This window comes from Ranitomeya imitator, chromosome 4 (genome assembly GCF_032444005.1).
Source record: "Ranitomeya imitator isolate aRanImi1 chromosome 4, aRanImi1.pri, whole genome shotgun sequence".
NCBI lineage: Eukaryota > Metazoa > Chordata > Amphibia > Anura > Dendrobatidae > Ranitomeya > Ranitomeya imitator.
Genome location: NC_091285.1, coordinates 195,871,298 through 195,890,344, shown reverse-complemented (window position 1 = coordinate 195,890,344; position 19,047 = coordinate 195,871,298). Strand labels below are relative to the sequence as shown.

The 19,047-nt window shown below is 41.1% G+C and overlaps 1 protein-coding gene across 2 annotated transcripts in view; it reads left to right on the top strand.

Annotated features, from left to right (window-relative positions):
• The window catches only part of CHST11 (carbohydrate sulfotransferase 11), a 285,836-nt gene that overhangs the window by 48,738 nt on the left and 218,051 nt on the right, over positions 1-19,047 (top strand). The window lies entirely within an intron of this gene.

Genomic DNA, 19,047 nt, shown 5'->3' with positions numbered 1-19,047 from the left:
CAGTAGCTCAGATCCAACACTGGAACATTGACAAGGAGCAAGGAAGACAGACTCAGGTGGAGCTAAATAGCAAGGCAGCCAACGAGCTCACCAAAACACCTGAGGGAGGACGCCCAGAGACTGCAATACCACTTGTGACCACAGAATTCACAACAGGAGTCCTGCTTAGCAGCTCTTGTCCAACCGCTTCCCGCACCCCAAACAAGGGGATGTGGGAGGTCAAGGCCTCTTGAATCAGTGGCTACTCTGCGTAGCAGATCCTGCTTCATTCAGCTTCTAAATCGAAGTGCTGGAGCGGAGGGTAGGCTGGAAAAGAAGGTCACATTCAATCGCAGTGCACTGTGCCGTGCGCTCAGCAGTGCAGTAGAGAGCAGCGCCTGCTACACTGAACCGCACTTTGAGTAGGCCGGTGGGGCAGCATGCAAAAGGACATCCACGTTGGTTTGCCCTCTATATTTTGTGAATTCGAAATGGCTGATACCTTTGCATTACAGCTATTATTCCTAATTCCACTAAGCAATTTTTGGGGCCATAGATATTTATTTATATAGAATGCAGTCGTTGTCCTTGGGCAAGAACTCTGCCCTACTGTATATTCACACTGACTTAATTCATTTCCAGTGAGCCCACCTGGGATAAATAATTTATTTTATCGAATAAATCTGATTGTAGACCAAACGCCAACACAAAGGGCAATCTGCATCTCTTGAAGGCCATGAGCTTTGGAAATAGTAAGCGTAAGGATCTGATCAGCTTTGATATGAACAAAATTGTGTAGGCTCAATAAGTGGGTCAGGGCAACTACAAAGTGTCAGGACTTGTGGAGTTTTCCTGGTATGCAATGACTAATACAGTACATAGAATAAGTGTTCTAAGGAAGGAGAACTGATGAACAGAGCCATGGGCACCCGAGGCTCAAAATTCTAGGAAACACAGGTAAGGTTGTTTTTAATGCTGAACTTTGCTGCCTAAGCTTCTGCCTGCATCACTGGTCCGGTTATAGACAGCCTGCGCCCTGCTCCACTGGCTCCGAGAGGCACAGTAATACACTAGGCCGTCTGTTAGCTGACTGCACGTCTCCTAGGTATTATTGGTGCTTAGTGAATGCATCATTTAGTTATATTCGTAATTTCAATCTTGAAAAGATATTCTGTTCTCTGTGCTGATCAAGTTCATTTGCTATTACTCTAACATAGCAAAAATCCTATACAGAGCGTATATTAAATGTGAAGTTCCACCTTTATTGAAGACATTAGGAAATCCTATAACTAATTTTATGCCAAAGGAGATAATATGGCGCTCAGAGAGACTGTGATAATAAACGACGTTGCGGTGATCCTTGTCAGTATTGTTTTGAATACAGGCTGTTGTAAGCAAGGGCGTCAGGGGAGCAAGTGGACAATTTAATATTCCTGGCAGGTTATTATTGCGATCAATGTTGCTTGTAAAGGGAGAAGTTCACATAATACATTAAGGAACTGCTTGTATATCTAAATATGGATATTATACAGATTTGTTTTTCTCTTATCTTGTTTGCTGCTTTGTACAGTACATTTATGTGACAAGTATTGCGGTTAAGACTATACTACATACATGTGATAAAGGCGATTGTGAGTCTATTTGTGTGTGATGTTCATAAAAATGTCAGCAATACAAAAATACAATTTCATGCATGCATTTGTTTAACTACATTTCCCTATTTTATATGTTCCTAATCGTAATGTGGTCACATTTTAGCATCCATACTAGGCCACGTTCACATGTTCAGTATTTAGTCTGTATTTTACCTCCGTATTTGTAAGTCAAAACAATTGGAGTAAAAGTATAATAGAAACACGACACTTCTGCATTTTTCACCCAGGCTTACAGTTACTGATGTAAAATATTATTAACATTTATTATTATAGTGCCATTTACATGTGAAAAGGGTATGCGTAATATAAAACAACAATGATCATGAACAATACAAGTCACCGACTGGTACATGAGAGAGGACCCTGCCCGTGAGGGATCATAGTCTACAAGGGAAGGGTGAGGATACAGGGTGAGCGTAGAGGTGGTCATGCAGCAGTATAGTGGAACAAGGGTTACTGCAGTTTGCAGGCTTGCTGGAGGAGGAAGATCTCATTCCTTTTGAAGGTTTACATGGTAGGTGAGAGTCTGATATGTTTGGATAGAGTTCCAGAGTAGGGAGGATTCACGGGAGAAATCTTGCATGTGATTCTGGGAAGAGGAGATAAGAGGGGAGTAGAGAAGGAGATCTTGTGAGGATCGGAGGTTGTATGCAAGTAAGTACCAGGAGAGTAGGTCACAGATGTATGGAGTAGACAGGTTGTGGATGGCTTTGTATGTCATGGTTAGGATTTGGAACTGGAGTCTCTTGGCTATGGGGAGCCAGTGAAGGGATTGACAGAGAGGAGAGGCTTGGGAATAGCGGGGGGACAGGTGGATTGGTTGAGCAGCAGAGTTAAGTATAGGTTAGAGTGGTGTGAGAGTGTTAGAAGGGAGGCCACAGAACAGGGAGTTGCATTAGACAAGGGGGGAGATGATGGCATGCACTTGTGTTTTTGCAGCTTCTTGGTTGAGGAATGTGCGGATCCGGGAAATATTCTTGAATTTGAAAAGGTAGGAGGTGGAAAGGGCTTGGATATGTGATTTTGAAGGAGAGAGCATAGTCAAGGGAGCTTGCGGGACTGTGGAGAGTGAGCAGTCATTAACCTTTATGCATAGGTCTGTTATGGGGAGATAAGTAAGATGGGGGAAAGATGAGGAATTCTGTTTCATGAGACCACAAGACATGTTTCCAAAAATTAATGTCTTTGTTCATGTGTGCATTTGCAAACATTAATCTGGCCTTTTTCTCTTTCTTTTGGAGTAATTACTTCTTCCTGGCAGAGTGGTCTTTCAGCCCATGTTGATACAGTACTCCTTTCACTGGATATTGACACAATCTTACCAGCTTCCGCCATCATCTTCACAAGGTCTTTTACTTTTGTCCTTGGGTTGATATGAACATGTCTGACCAAAGCTGATTCATCTCTGGGACACAGAACTCATCTCCTTTCTGAGCAGTATGATGGCTGGACCTTCCCATTTTGTTTGTACTTGCATATAGTTGTTTGTACATATGAACGAGGCACCTTCAGGTATCTTGAAATTTTACCCAAGGATGAGCTAGACTTGTGCAAGTTCACAATTCTCTTCCTGATATCTTGGCTGATATTTTTAGACTTTTCCATGATGCTACACAAAGAAGCAGTGTGTTTCAGGTGTGCATTAAAATACTTCCACAGGTGTGTCTCTAACTCAGATGTTGCTAAAAAGAAAATCTATCAGAAGCTTCCAAACATATGGCATCATCATATGGGCAGTCCAGAATTGTTTAAAGGCACAGTTATCTTAGTGTATGTAAACCTTTGACTTTGCAGTTAGTAAAAAAAATGCCTTAAAACATTATCTCTTTCTGTCTCTCTCACTCTCTCATTCTGGCATTTGGCAAATATTAATAATTAGGGTAATCTTATTTGACCTAAAACTTTTCTGATTTCAAGTCAGATATTGAGAAAAACATGCATATGTGTCTTTTTATATAGTGTATGTAAACTTCTGTATGAAAAGTTTTGTTGCAGACAAAGCAAACATTCCATAGAGCTTTTGTTATAGGGATTGGGGAAGCGGGGGCTGGGTGAATGGGTATAATATTGGAAAGGTTGCGGAAATTCATGATAGATCGTGGATTTGTGATAGAAATAACTGTGGGAATGTGGTGAATAGAGCCAAAATTTGGACAGAGATATCAGCAGCAGTGAAGAGGAGCAGAGAGAGTGTTAGTTGGTAGAACAGGATAGGGCATGATGTGGCTGTCAGAGACAAATGATTTTATGTTGAGGAACAGATCTGTGGAGGGGATGAGATAACCAGTTCATTACTAGGTGTAGGGATTAGAGGGTTTAGCAGGAACTGGAGGATTACCAACTAGACAATGTTTCTGTTTCTACTATGTATCCAGTTACCTTCGGTTCCCTCCTGGTTCAATTCTGGTCTAATTCATTATAGTATACTTATATGATGCACTTAGATGATGCACGAACGGATAGGATGGTAAATACTGATCAAAAACTGAAAGTGTGAATGTGGCTTTACAACAGCAGGTCCGGAACCCATCAACTGGTCTCATGGCTTATGATGCTATGAGTTTAGGTCATGAGACCTTTGTTTAGGTCCGGAATTGTGTCTGTAAACAGATGCTAACATATGGCCCAAAAAAAAACCAGCCATCTGAATTATTTGTTAGGTCTGTTTTGAGCAGTGTTTTGAATGTTGTTAAAAAATAACAGCAAACCATGAGAATTACTTGTGTAAATATACTCTTGGGATGCATTTTTTTTTATTCAGCCGGTGTTTTGTATCCCTTGAACATTGATTATTAATGATTATTCTAATAAAATTTATATAATTTTTTAATTATCTCTTGGTATGATGGTAATTTGCACCAATTCTCTTATATGATTTGAATTTTTCTAAGGTGCAGTATGTTTTGGGTCTTGTGATGTTTGCTTTTTGTGCCTTTTTTATTTAGACTTTTCTATAAGACTTGAAAAATACCAAGAAAAACATGTACAAAATGAATTCCATAGAAAATAAATATGCGCCAATCACCTCATTGTATTCAAATCCATGTAGATATTTATTTAATCCATGTGTAAAACAGTCATTCGGGACTAACCGCCTAACTGTTATCGCTGTTTACTTCCCGACTGTTTTACACATGGTTTAAATAAATATCTTTATGGATTTTAAAACAAATATATGGTCTCTGGGAAACATTTACAGATTTTTGTTTAAGTCTTTTGCATGCTTAGAACCATGGATGTGCAAAAACAACTACGCACTAGTGATTGAACTCCAGATGATGAATTTAGGGGGCATTGCTACAGAGAATGGGAGACGTGACATTATGTAAAATATCTTCCCATAAAAAATAATAATAATTTTTAGTACAACTTTGCACTCCTATTTCTTATGGCCTTGTAGTCAGAGCCTGCACAGGGCGTCAGGCTTACCAGTCTATGGAAATGTATTGAATGTCTTCTGAAGAGTACTGGATGAAATTTCCATATAGATAAAAATCTTTCTACTCCCACGATCACCTGTAAAATCCCTCAATAACCCTTAATCTGTTTCACATCCACAGTATGGCTAAAAATAGCTGTATGCATATACTGCTAGACCGCAGATGATGATTCTCTCTGGAGCAGATGGCTACGATTCACTCATGTTCAAATATTATACACCACAATCAACTCATTTCTGTGTATGCAAATCCTATATGGAGCACTGCATCCCAGGAAACCTATATGAGCAGTCCAAGATTTGATGGTCATACTTGTTGAAGTTGAACCATCCACATTATTATAAGATAGAATATCCATAGTTCTTGATTATGCCTGGACTGGCTCATATTTCCATATGTGACTATATGATGTTAAAGTTAGGCTAGGTTCACATTGCGTTAATGGGTTAACGCTAACGGACAGCGTTGCACTGCGAAAATGTCGCAATTAAAGCCATGCAACGGGTCCGTTAGCGCACCCATTGACAGCAATGTTATTTCTGCCTGTAGCGCATCGCTAGCGCGTGCCATTTTTGGCACGCGCTAGCGATGTGCCGTTCTTTTGTGACGGACCTCGGACGCTGCTTGCAGCATCCGAGGCGCGTCCGAGGTCCGGTCCTCACTAGCGCAGATCGGGGATCTGCGCTAGCGGGGACGGCGCACGCGGACCAAAAAGAAACATTGCGTTAGCGCAATCCACTAGCGTATGCACTTAACGGATTGCCCTAACGCAATGTGAACCTAGCCTTAAATGGCCTGATTTCTGTATTTCCTAATGATGGTGAGGTGTAGTATGTAGCTATGTTATATACTTGATGGTCATTCCAGTTCATTTTTTTTCCCATACAGTTTCTTAAATAGGACCTATCACCTGGTCACAAGTGGCCAGTTTTTGTACTTATTTTTCAGACTTTAAGACGCAGCCCAAAATTAGAGGAGGAAAATAAGAAAAAAAATTAATGTGAAAATGAGGGTCTGTCTTATACAGAAGTCCAAATTTGGCTTACCAGGGTGTGGCAGTAGAGCGGGGTCACAGGAGGAAGGAAGCCGGCGGCAGAAGTGAGGTGAAGATTCAGGCCCTGGGCTGGGAGGAGTGGGTGTCCCGGTGGTGCGAGGCAGGAGCTATCGATCTCTTGATGGTTGGCTGCAAGAAAATAGAGGCAGTCAAAAGCAGGAGCTGAGTCTCTGCTCTGCACATTGCTCTTCCAGTAGTGGGCTTCAGGAAAATGGCTGCCAGAGGTGGCTCATGTTCAGATTGAGATCATGGCTTGTAATTGAGCCAAGATCTCAATCTGCGCATACACCGACAACGGCGGCCATTTTCCTGAAGTCCACCGCGTGGTGATCAGTGGCTCCTGCCTCGCACTGCCAGGACACGCCCCTACTCCAAGCTCAGGGCCCACAGTATCGCCCCACTCCTGCAGCTGTGACCCTGCTCCCCGCTTTACCGCAGCAGCTCCAGTAAGCTACAATCAAACTATAAGACTTTTTTGGAGGAAAAAAATTGCATTTTATAGTCTGAAAAATATAGAATTTTATTCCTACTGTTCCACTTAGTATTTTGTTTTTTGTCTTTTTTTGTTTTTTTTAATCCGCCATATTGTTTTTGAGATATAGGCCTTTTTACTTTATGCTAATTTTTCTGGTCCGCTGCTTACATGATCTGAGGGTAATAAATAAATAAAATAAAGAGTTCAATATCTGTGAAATCATATGTTTGTTTGTTTAACAAACAAAAAAACAGGAAAACCCAGGGGAGCAAATGGAATAAATTAAGACAAAAACTGTCCACTTTTGACCGGGTGACAGGTCCTCTTTAAGTGGAACCTGTACAAACAGTGTGATCTGTAGACAGCATTGTATAGAAAAAGAGATGCTGAGCAGAGTGATGTATAGGTTTGATGGAAAAATTTCAGTATAAGGGCTTGTTCACATGACTATATTTTCGGTCTGTGTAGTGTCCGGGGGAAAAACGGACTGCACTCGTACCAATGTTATTCAATGGGGCAGTGCGGATGAGTGGTTTTTTTTTCTTCTTCACTGATTGAATCTGCGTGTGATAAAAGGATGCACTAGTTTCTTTCTAACTTGAATTTTATCCATTGACATCCCCGGTATTTCTATATACGAGTCCAGTGGGGGGTTTTCTCTCAGTGGTTAAGAAACTAAAACATAAAAGAAATGTTACCCACCTCAATACCCCATGGGTCCGGTTTCCTGCACTTACCAGTTCATTGCTTGTCAGTGGTCCCATCCTCGACACACAGAGGCGGCTAGAAATACCATCTTTGCCAATCATTAGTTGCAGCAGTGATTTGCCTCAGTGTGTGGTAGACTGAGCAGGCATTTACGGTCAATGTCAGTATGTCAAGGGTAGGACCGGGAAGTGAGGAGCATCGAGGGGGGGGGGGGGTGGGGGCGGGACGAGATGACGAAACAAAAGTCCGGCACAGTCTGTAAGCATAATTTTTTTTTTCTTTCTTTTTTTTTTTAAACTATCTAATTTGAGGTCATTTCAGAGAATAAGTTTAATTATCTAGAAAGCCCCTTAACTTGTGCTGAGGTGGAGTTCTAGTTCTCCAACATATCTTTGTATGAAAACATGTCAGGTTGTCAGTTACTGATTAGGACCACCTCCTTGACACCTAAGACCAAAATGAGCAGGGATTTCGGTGACTATAACACTGCAACCTTTCTCACAAACCTACTGTATTTATCAATCTGTTCCTCATCTGCTTTATAACATGCTGCCCTTAGATTGCACAGTATTTCCTCACTGACTGGTCACCTTCACAACATATTTTGGAATCTTCTTGAGAGCTGCTAGTTTGTTTTTTGTTTTTCAAATTTACCATTCAACACAGCAATGGGGCGCAAAACTGATAAAGACTGTTTCATCTGTCTGAAGAACAGACTATAGATAGACAGATCCTTTTAGTACAATAATAGTCATTTGCACTGGCATCTTGTAGGATCTTGCGTTAAAGAGTATATTTTTTTGATTTTGTGATGTTGAGATTAAAATAGTACCTATCAACAATGAATAATCATTACTTGGATAGGACCCAGCCTGCTTCCTTTTTGTTTACAGACAAAATAGTTAATTTTCCCCCACATTGTTAGATGACGATTTATTACTAAAGATGCTAGGTTTGATATTTTCGGTCTATCAAATTTTATGATAAAGCTGATGCTTCACTTACATGTATTACATTTAGTTTCTGTATTTACATTGGGCCTAATCAAATCTAAAACACTAACCGTAAATAAAATATATTTATTCTATTATCAGTGTGGAAACTCCAGACATCTCCCTTTTTCTCAGCTGTGATCTTTGCTGTGTTTGGAAGCAGATTATTTGGAGTAAAGCTGAAGGTCGGCAAGGGTAGAGGACATTTCTGCTGTCATTCCCAGGGACATTGACTGCTATGTCTAGCGTCTACTCTCGCCTAAATCTGTCTCCAGCTGATTTTTTGGACCCCAAAGGTTAATAATAACAACAATAGTATTGTTACCACCTTGACCCGGCTGTTGTCTTTTTACTGAATTACAAGCTGGAGGTGAAAAAGGCTGGTGCATGGCACTGGTAGGCATAGAGCAGCGTCTGTTTCTCATTTGTAAATGAATGGTGCACTGTTTGGAGGTATATGGATGGAAGTGTTTCGAGGAAGTTCCATCTGATCTGAAATCTGAAAGTATACAAATCATTACATTAAAAAAACTATTTAATTTCTGCGTTCTTTGTGAAGAATTTACAGAAGATCTTCGATTTATTATTTATTTATATAGCACTATTAATTCCATGGTGCTGTACATGAGACGGGGTTACATACAAATTACAGACATCACTTACAGCAAGCAAACTAACAATGACAGAGTGATACAGAGGGGCGAGGACCCTGCACTTGTGGGCTTACATTCTACAGGATGGTGGGGAAGGAGACAATAGGTCCGGGGTTGCAGTAGCTCTGGTGTTAGTGAGGCAGTGCCAGTAGTGTTGAGGTGGCAGCAGGGTTACTGCAGGCGGTAAACTTGCTTGAAGAGATGCATTTTCAAGTTCTGTCTAAAAGTTCCGAAACTGACAGATAATCAGACGTTTTGGGGCACAGAATTCCAGAGTATAGGGGATGCTCAGGAGAAGTCTTGGAGGCGATTGGGTGAGGAACGTTTAAGTGTGGAGGAGAGAAGAGAAGAAGGTCTTGAGAGGACCGGAGATTACGCACTGGAAGGTAACCAGAGATTAGTTCAGAGATATATGGAGGAGACAGATTAAGGACGGCTTTGTAGGTCAATGTTAATAGTTTGAATAAGCAAAATAAATAGTAGGCGGTTTGATTAGGAGCGCTATAAGGTAGACCCAATTGGGGGAAAGGATGGTGCAGAGTCCCTGCAGCTCCAGCCAAACACCTCCGGCGGAGGATGCAACAAGAGACAAAAAGAACATTCAGTTCAAGGAGCGCTGAAAAGCAAGACTCAGACACTAGGTTTGGAGTTAACCACAACGATTTTCAATGGGCAAGCCGTCTTCATCAAATTCCACCTGATGAAGACAGCTTGCCCATTGAAACGCGTTGTGGTTAACTCCAAACCTGGTGTCAGAGTCTTGCTTTCAGCGTTCCTTGGACTGAACTTTCTTTTTTTCTAATGTTAATAGTTTGACCAAATGTAAAGTGCACATGTGCGGACGAAATAACATGACAATAGAAAGATCAATAGTTAAGTAGCAGATTGACAGTGTCATTCATTATAATGACCAAAGTAACAGTCTGTGCAAAAAAGGCCTTTATGGATAAGGCACAGTCATAACAATCTGCTACTTAACTATTGACATTTCTATTGTCACGTTATTTTGTCAGCACATGTGCACTTTACACTTGGTTATACTGTATATGTTATATTTTATATTTTAAAAGAGCCTATTAAAAGTTAATTTTTATTTTCCAAAGTTGCTCTTACCTACTCAGTTTTTCTTGGGGTTTATTACTGTCCCTATTATTTCAATGTTAATAGTTTGATCTGGATACGTTGGGGAATAGTGAGCCAATGAAGTGAGATGAGAGATGGATTAGTTGTGCTGCAGTTACAGACAGACTGGAGAGATGCATGTAGCATGGAAGCCACAGAGGCGGTTATTGCAATAGTTGAGGTGGGAGATGATAAGGGCATGAACTAACATTCTAATAGATTCAGGGTAGCTTTAGAGGACTTGTCACTGATGACTTACCTAATAGGTTTAGGTTGCTTTCAAATTGATTTTAGGCACCCATTCAGTAGCCCTGTCGGGCTTACATCCATACCTACCCACAAACCGGGATTCGGATGCAATTCACCAACGAGGCCATAGACTACAATGGTGCTGACAGAGCCAACGTGCACTCTACCATGCATAATTTTTGGGCGTATACGCCTACTGGAAGCGGATACCCAGACACAGTTTACCACATCTGAGTGTCTGCCTCCAGTAGGCGTAAATACCCGAAAATGATGCATGGTACAGTGCATGTTCACTCTGTCATCACAACTGTAGTCTATGGCCCTGTCAGCGCATATGTCAGAATCTCGTTTTGTGGGAGATTTGGACATAGGCTCCGACAGAGTCACTGAACGGGTGCTTAATCGCAATATGAAAGCACCCTTATTCTGACATCTATTTTTTGTGCAGGATAAAAAATGTACTTTTTATTATAAGTGTGCTGGATAAGATTTACATTTACTATTCATCTGTGTGCCTTATTTTCACCATCATTGAGGCCATTTTTCTCGTATGAAAAAAATACAAACTTCTCTTATCCATTAAATAGGTACCGTAGTTAAAAACAGGCAGTAGTAGGATGACAGAACATATCCATCCTGTCTTTTTTTTTACTGACTCAGACCATGAATAAGTAATTTTGATACACAAATCAGATTAAAAAAATTTACATATCTTTTAGTTTTTCCTGGTCAATTGCTCCGCAAAAGAAAAACGTGAACATGCCCATAAGTCATGTAAAACAAAAATGCACTTATGAATGATGCCATAGCGTCTCAACAAGCATCATTGGCTGTGATTAGGATTTCTATTATAGCCAAGAGGAAGAAAATCAGCAAAAAAAAGTACAGTACACAATGTAATTAACCACATTCATGAGCAAGTCCCTTGTGGATGATAGGCATGCACGATCTGTTGTTGTAATGTAAATTTCCACCATGAATTTTAATAATTACAATGCAATTAACAAAATAATATTTATGCTGTTGTGAGTGAGCTTAAAGGGAACCTGTCACGAGCAAAACCGCTATTAACCTGCAGATATGGGGTTAATCTGCAGGTTAATAGCGTTACTAACCTGCCAGGTGCCTGCACGTAGCCGAATGCTCCAGGGAGAAAATGAACTCTATTCTCCTGATGGCATTCGGCTTCAGCCATGGGGGTGGCGCAAGTTGTGGTTCAGTCACCGCTCTGAGTGGTGGCTATAACCGTGTGCCCGGTCCTGACTGTATGTTATTAACACTATAGCCTGCAGAATAAGCCCATATCTACAGGTTACAGACATTGCCCACTACCTGGACAGCCCCTTCTCATACTCCACGCTTGGCCCCAATAAAATAAAAAAGCCTATATTCACTTCCCGCTGTGTCAGCACTCGCATTCCCGGTGCTCTCGTACGGTTGTTATGACATATGAAACTGTGGCACAGTCATCGCTGGCATCACTGTATCCGCCTTTGTACGAATTGAACAAGAAGAGGAAGTGAGAGAGCAGCCGCAGACATGATAATTTAGAAAAACTATCCAATATCACGTGTCTTGGAGTGGTAAAAGTGAACCTTTGATTTCATTATCTGTTGTGACCCCCTTGTGCAGCAAGAACTCCATCTAAATGTTTTCAGTAATTTTTTAGCCATATACATCAGGTTGTAGGAATTTTAGCCCATTCCTGCCTATAAAACAGTTGCAACTCTCTTGGTGGGTTTCCTCCCTGGAACTGCTGATATCAGGTCCTTCAACAATATTTCCGTAGGAATTAGGTCAGGACTTTCATTTGGCCATTACAGAACCTTAACTTTATTTTTTTAACCATTCTTTTATGGAACGACCTGTGTGCTTCGGGTCTTTGTCTTCCTGCACGACCCATGTTATTTTGAGATTCAGCTAATGGACAGATGCCCTGCTGTTTTTATTTAGATTTTGCTTATAAAAATTAAGAATTCGTTGTTCCTTCAATGACGGCAAGCCATCCTGGCAAATATGCAACAAAACAGATGCAAACCAAGATACTATTACCACTGTGTTTCACAGATATTACGAGGGTTTTAATGCTGTAATGCAGTAGTTTTGTTTCTCCAAACATAGCGCTTCTCATTTTATATGAAAAAGCTCTATTTTGGTTTCATCCATTCACAAAACATTGTTCTAATAGCTTTGTGGCTTGTCAAGGTGACCCTTAGCAAATTACATACAGGCAGCAATGTCCTTTCAGAGAGCAATGGCTTTCTCCTTGTAATCCTGCAATAAACACAATTGCTGTTTAGTGTCCTCCTGATGGTGAACTCATGAACATTAACATTAGCTAATGTGATATAGGCCTTTTGTTGCTTAAAATTTTCTTTGTGGTCCTTTGTGACCTTAGCAGACTATTATACGCATTGATCTTGGAGTTACCTTTGTTGGTTGACCACTCATGAGGAGGGTAACAATGGTCTTGAATTTCCATTTGTACATAGCACTATGTAACAAATTTTTATTTATTTTTTGTTCCTGGGTCCAAAGTGTGTTTTCCTAACCTGTGTCCTATGCCTAAAAGAAATAAAAAATAGTTGTTGTTCCACAAAAACTTTGCTTCTGTGATCAAGACAATGAAGACTACTCAGTATTGAATACAGATGGAGAATTTTCCCGAAAACAGACAAATTTCAAAATTTCATTGCACTGATCACAGAAGCAAAGTTTTTGTGGAACAACAACTATTTTCTATTTGTTTTAGGCATAACGGGTTAAAAAAACACACTATGGACCCAGGAACAAAAAATAAATAAAAATTTGTTATATTGTAATTTCCTTCTTTTTGACACAATAAATATGAAATATTTCTGGCCTGTGGTCATAAAATCAAAGTTTGTGCTGAATAAAGTCGTTTTTCCATAGTCTTTAAACATAAGCAGTTGAAATATTACACTTGGAATCCAGGAACAAAAATTGTGTTACATAGTGTAATCTGTCTGTGTGTTGTGAAGTTAAGACTTTAATAATTCCCTGTTTTTTTAAATAAAACAGGTCACCCACTCACACCTGATTGTCATCCCATTGATTGAAAACACTAGTTTCTAATGTCATCTTCAAATGATTTGCTAATCTTAAAAATTCACATACAATTTTTGCCACTCATAGACACGTAATATTGGATAATTTTTCTCAATAAAAATGAGTTTACTATTTTTTGCTTAATGTTTGGTTTGATTTTCTTTATCTACTTTTAGGATTTGTGTGAAAAATCTGATGTAGTTTTAAGACAAATATATGCAGAAAAGTGGAAAATATAGGGTTCATAAACTTTTTCAAAAACTTGTATATACATGGAATGTTTTACATGCTAATTATCATTACTTTTTGACTACGTACACTGTGAATCTACAAAGCAACCTCCTAACGTCTTTGGTAGATTATATAAAGGGGCTGCACATCCTATTTGAAGTATGTTCCATGTATTGATTTTATTTTGTTATCCAGCTGACAAGAATACACTTTTACTCTTTGTAGCAATATTTGCACATCTTTAGTAAAAGGTGTATGTGGAGATCCGCCATGGTCAACTTTAGCAGTTGAGCCTATTGCTAGGCAGCCATCACAAATTTAATTAGTTGCCCTAGAGTTAATCATTATCACTCTCTGTATGTCATTAACAGTGCTATATGGGGTGAAATTAGCCATTGGATTTATGTCTGTGATCAACGTTTTGTTCTTAGCTGTGTTAGTTACTGCATTCATCAGAGGACAAAATTATAGCACTACCTAGGAATCACTTTGCCAATCTGTTATATGCACCTCAAAAGTTGCTAAAAACATGGCCACATTCATCAACATTGATGGAAAAAAATGAATAAAAATGCAAAAAGTATAAAAATAATTTTTGGTATTGCCAAGCGTGATGTACTGACTGGCTACAGGCCTTCTGATCCAAACTCAACATCCTTATATATACCTTTGGCTCCCTTCCTGGAGCAGCAGCTACAGGGAGAAAAAGAAGTTATATTCTTCCACAGCAGACAGCCTCAGTGTATATGCAGAGCTATCCTGCCAATTAAAGTGCTGGGCATTGATTACAGCGGAGCTCACTGTCTGCTTCCTTCATCGCTCTTATGGCTGGAAGCGAGCGGCTACAGGGAGAATATAATAAATTCATTTTCTCCCTGTAGTTGCTGCTCCAGTAATACAGGCAGGATTTGATCTCTGTTTACGTGTAGACTACCCAATAGCTGCAGGTAAAAAGTGTTTCTAGACATGACCGGTATCATTTACTTTTACTATTGTGTGATGTTAACGTTTATGGTGAAGCCCTGGATGGAACTATCAGATAGTTTTGGTGGTAGTTTTGGTTAGCACTGTAGCTTTGCAGCACTAGGGTCCTGGGTTCAAGTTTCACCAAGGACAACATCTGCAAGGAGTTTGTATGTTCTCACCGTGTTTGTGTGGGTTTCCTTCAGGTTCTCCATCCTTCCCACTCTCTAAAGACATATTGATACAAAATTTAGATTGTGAGTCCCAATGGGAATAATGATGATGTCTGTAAAGCGCAGTGAAATTAATGGCGCTATAGAAGCAAATTGAAAAAAAAAAATTAAATAAAGCAAATCGGTAAGTACAAGATAAACATTGTGGTGCTCCCAATGGTTCCTTTTTTTCTGAATAAGATGAATTTGGATATTTTTAGTAGGCTGTGTTTTATGATAACAGATTGATTATTATTTTTGGCACGGTACATAATTAATTCACTATTTAAATGAGCAACTGGGTGCTACTTGAATACATATGTCTGTGTTTTTGCTAATGTTTTCTTTACTTGGCCATTTAGTACAAAGCCAAAATGGGGATTATGGGCTCCAGAAACTAGAATCTTCCAGCAAATTAATTCTGGGCAATTTCTCTTGTTCAGGACAGAAGCCAAAGATGGCTTCATGCTGAGTTATAACACAGCAGTTATCACTTTACTCATTTATAATGCCTTCTCAGCTGGTGTCTAGCAACCAAATAATGTCCTGCTGGACCAGAGGTCTTTCAAATAATTTTTTAATGAGTGAGGGCAAGGGCGTTGGAGGACAGTAACAAAATATGACATTTTGATCCATGTAGGCTGCATCACACTAAAAAGAAGAAAACTGAGGTCACACACTGCAAAGAAAGGATGGTAAAAATAAAAAATCTAATGCAGGTCTAACAGTTTAATCTCATAAGAGGGTCAGAATGTCAACAGTGCAGAAATACCACGTCGTGATTCATCATAGTCTTAACCAAAAGCTGATATGGGGACTGTGATCGCTTGACTTTCCTTGTGTGTTTTTTCTATAATAAATCAGTAAATGTAAGATTAGGTTTGCTGTAGTTGTTTCGTCTGCTGCCACTGGCTCTTTCATTCTTCATTCATTCATTCTTTCCTTGAATAAAAGCTCACCGACACAAAAAGAGGACTTAAAAATCCTCCAAAAAATTCAAAAAAGTCACAGAGAAAAAAGCAGAGATGTTTTACCTGCTGAAGCCTCCAACCAAATGCACCAGCAGGGCGCAGCGGACCTGATAAATGATGGCAAACACACAGGTGCAAAAAATACCGATGAAACAACCACTTTCAATCCAGTGTTGGCTGTTTGGCATTAGTGCACAAAAAGATAAGAGATACTAGTCTGTATATGGCATAATTCACACAAGCAATGCAGAGCATCTGGTTTACAGCCTATTAGTAACGCGCCTGCATGTGCGTTACTAATAGGCTGTAAACCAGATGCTCTGCATTGCTTGTGTGAATTATGCCATATACAGACTAGTATCTCTTATCTTTTTGTGTACTGGCTCTTTCAGTAACAAAGCACCTCTGATTTTACAAAGATATGCCCTGAAACATTGTACATTTATTTCTATGTATCTGGAGGACCTTTATACTGGAATACTACTGGAGTGCTGCAATTCTTGACAATTTTTTTTATCTGATTTTTTCATTTGAAAGGGAACCTGTCACCCCCAAAATCGTGGGCGTTCCCGCTGTTGGTCCGGGTCCGGCGCCTCCTATCTTCATCAGATGACGTCCTCTTCTGGTCTTCAGGCTGCGGCTCCAGCGCAGGCATACTTTGCCGTGTTGAGGGCAGAGCAAAGTATTGCAGTGCGCAGGCGCTGGGCCTCTCTGACCTTTCCCGGCGCCTGTGCACTGCAGTACTTTGCTCTGCCCTCAACAGGGCAGACAAAGTACGCCTGTGCCTGAGCCGCAGCGTGAAGACCAGAAGAGGACGTCATCTGATGAAGATGGGAGGCGCTGGACCCAGACCAACAGCGGGACCGCCCCTGGGTGAATATAACCTAACATCTCATCTTTTAGGATACATCGGGGGCTTATCTACAGCATTCCAGAATGCTGTAGATAAGCCCCTGATGCCGATGAGCTTACCTCACCCATGATTTTGGGGGTGACAGGTTCCCTTTAAACTGATGCGTAGATTTAAGACATTCAGTCATTTTCAATGGCCATCCAATAAGGTTAATGAAATAAGAAAAATACTTTTACCTGCGATGGCGCACTTTAGGCTACTTTCACACTAGCGTTTTTTTCAATACGTCGTAATGCGTCGTTTATGGGAAAAAACACATCCTGCAAAGTTGTCTGCAGGATGCGTTTTTGCCCCATAGACTAAAATTAGCGACGCATTGCGTCGCATTGACACACGTCGCAACCGTCGTGCGACAGTTGCGCCTTGTTGTGGCGGACCGCCGGGAGCAAAAAAGTTACATGTAACGATTTTTGCTGCCGACGGTCCGCCCCCACCTCCCCGCACCTCACAATGGGGCAGCGGATGCGCTGGAAAATGCATCCGCTGCCCCCGTTGTGCAGCGCATTCACTGCTAGGCTCAGTACGTCGGCCCGACGCACTGCGACTGGCTGAGTCCGACGCTAGTGTGAAAGTAGCCTTAGTGTGACCAAGTATTTATCTACATTGTATCTCCATGGTAACAGACTACAAACTTTGTGTAGTCAGATCATACAGTCTTATGCAGTTCTATCTCCACTTGCTTCTAACCTACCTAATGTGCGCAGTGTGTAGACTATTACAATTGAACTAAATAGTATTTATTTTACTAACTTATATAGCGCCGTTATATTCCACTGTACTTTATAGGGATATCGGAAGGAGATATAAAAAGGGAGACAAGGGGCGCAGAGTCTAAGTGTAGATGTATATTCACAGCAAGAAATATATATTGTTGCACTCACCCTTTGGATGTCTTGTATGTACATTCAATTAATCCGTATGATGGATCCACTCCTTATACTATTCCGGTATGCAGCACTATTGCAGGAACTATGCCAGCCTTGATCCAAGGATTGCATGTGAATACAATGGTTAGAGGAAAAAAAAAAAAATTCCCTTCTAGGCGCTTCCGGAAGACAAGGATAATTTGAAGGTTGAGATAATTTGCTCAGTACCAAATTTATTAGGACACTTTAATAAGAACAAAACAACGCGTTTCAGCCCACAACGGCCTATTATATGTGCTTTTAAAAACCGTACTTTATAGATATCATCATCACTGTTCCTGTTGGGGATCACAATCTAAACTCCCTATCACAGTTTCTTTAGACTGTGTGTCAAATCTAAGTACCTGGAGGAAATCTACGCAAACACGGGTAGAACATACTTGGTAGTATTTAAACCCAGAACATCAGTTCCGCAAAGCAACAGTGCTAACTACTGAGCCGGTTTGTTGCCCATGGGTTGGCAAGTTGCTGTAGATGGAAAATGTTAGCATTCTTGCTTAGGCCAGTCTCACACGTCCAGATAATTCCGGTACCAGAAAAATCGGTCCCGGAATTATCTGTGTCCGTGAGCTCACGTAGGCCATCCGTGTGGCCGCCCGTGTGCCGACTGGGTACCACACGGAGCGTGCAGGAGACAGCGCTAGAGATAAGCGCTATCCCCTGCATCTGGTGCTGAAGCCGCCATTCATATCTTCTCTCCAGCAGCGTTCCCTGGGGAGAAGATATGAAAAATCCTTTTTTTTTTTTGTGTTTAAAATAAAGATCCCTGTCCCCTCCCCCCTCCCACCCCCTGTGCGCCCGCCCGCTGTTACTAAAATACTCGCCCGACTCCCTCGAAGTGTTCTCTCCGCGCTGCACCTTCTCCTGTATGAGCGGTCACGCGGTGCCATCCATTACAGTCATGAATATGCGGCTCCACCCCTATAGGAGGTGGAGCCGCATATTCATGACTGTAATCGGCGGCACCACGTGACCGCTCATACAGGAGAAGCTGGCGCTGAGAGGAAGCTGCGAGGGAGCCGGGTGAGTATTTTATTAACAGTGGGCAGGCGCACAGTGGGTGGGAGGGGGGAGGGGACAGGGACCTTTATTTTAAACATGAAGAAAAAAAGGATTTTTTATATCTTCTCTCCAGGGAACGCTGCTGGAGAGAAGATATGAATGGCGGCTTCAGCCCCACGCTGGGGGACAGCGCTTACTGTAGCGCTGTCTCCTGCACGGCACACGGACTGCACACGGACAGCGTCCATGTGCGGTACGTGTTTTACACGGACCCATTGACTTAAATGGGTCCGTGTAATCCGTGCGCTCCCACGAACACTGACATGTCTCCGTGTTTTGCACACGGACACACGGTCCGTGAAACACGCTAACGTGTGCAGAGACACATTGATTTCAATGTGTCTACGTGAGTCAGTGTCTCCGGTACGTGAGG